General features: G+C 43.2%; 1 pseudogene; it reads left to right on the top strand.

Moving 5' to 3' along the window:
- Positions 1 to 1,184, top strand: part of LOC138866873 (histone H3-like) — a 19,640-nt pseudogene extending 18,456 nt beyond the window's left edge.
- Positions 1,185 to 1,406: the final 222 nt, after the last annotated feature.

Genomic DNA, 1,406 nt, shown 5'->3' with positions numbered 1-1,406 from the left:
TTGAATTAATGTAAGGATGAATGAATGAATGAATGTGTGGATGATGAATGGATGTTTGGATGAATAAATGTGTGATTGATGAATGGTTGAATTAATGTATTGATGAATGAATGAATGAATGTGTGGATGAATCAATGGATGTTTGGATGAATGAATGTGTGGTTAATGAATTATTAAATTAATGTATGGTTGAATGAATGTGTGGATGATGAATGAATGAATGTGTGGATGATGAATGAATGAATGTGTGGATGATGAATGAATGAATGTGTGGATGAATGAATGAATGTATAGAAGATGAATGATGAATGTGTGGATGAATGATGAATGTGTGGATGATGAATGAATGGATGTGTGGATTATGAATGAATTAATGTGTGGATGATGAATGAATGGATGTGTGGATGATAAAGGAATGAATTGATGGGTGGATGATGAATGAATGTGTGGACTATGAATGAATGATGATGAATGAATTGAATGAATGGATTTATGGATATTCAAAACGGGAAGGTATTTATTAAACTGTGGCTTATACAGTCTTCGTTAGATTTCTCCTTCTCAGGGTATGGCGTGAATGGAATTAGGTCGTGCCTGTTGCGACGAGGGTTGTATGACCGCGTAGTTTTATTCGTTATTTTTTTTATTATTCATTATTTTTAAGTATATTGCCATGCGAGCGATGTCACATGTTCGGTCTCCTTGACGTGGGATGCGCCGTATCTTTTGCTGATTCAGGCGCGTCAGCAAGTCGGCGAGTCAGCAAAATGTCGGTGCCAGCGCTGACTAAGGACTCGCTGTGACCCCCATACCCTGTCCCCTACTCCCATTGCGGTTTATAGGTCAGCAAGTCAGCGAGTCAGCAAAGTGTCGGTGCCAGCGCTGACTAAGGACTCGCTGTGACCCCCATACCCTGTCCCCTACTCCCATTGCGGTTTATAGGTCAGCAAGTCAGCTAGTCAGCAAAGTGTCGGTGCTAGCGCTGACTAAGGAACCCAAGATGGTGGTGAGCTTTGATGGAAGACTCGCCCTGACCCCCATACCCTATCCCCTACTCCCATTGCGGTCCGTAGGTCTAGCCCCGGTTCTCTGTTTCCATCCGCTTTCCCATTCCAATTTGCTATCACCGTTTCCATTTCCATTCCTAGTCCCAACTATATTCTCATCCTTATTCCTAGACCTAGACCCATTCCTATCCCTATTTCCAGCCCCATTCCTATCCCCAATTCCATTCCCAGCCATACTCCCATTCTCATTCCCACCCAAATTCCCATTCCCAGCCCCATTCCTATTTCCATTTCCATTTCCAGTCCCATTCCTATCCCCACTTCCATTCCCAGCCATATTTCCATTCCCAGCCCCATTCCTATCTCCATTTCCATTCCCAATCCCATTCCTATCCCCAC

Source organism: Penaeus vannamei, chromosome 27 (assembly GCF_042767895.1).
Source record: "Penaeus vannamei isolate JL-2024 chromosome 27, ASM4276789v1, whole genome shotgun sequence".
Taxonomy (NCBI): Eukaryota; Metazoa; Arthropoda; class Malacostraca; order Decapoda; family Penaeidae; genus Penaeus; species Penaeus vannamei.
Note: the sequence above shows the minus strand (reverse complement) of the source record. Positions and strands in the feature narration are given on the sequence as shown.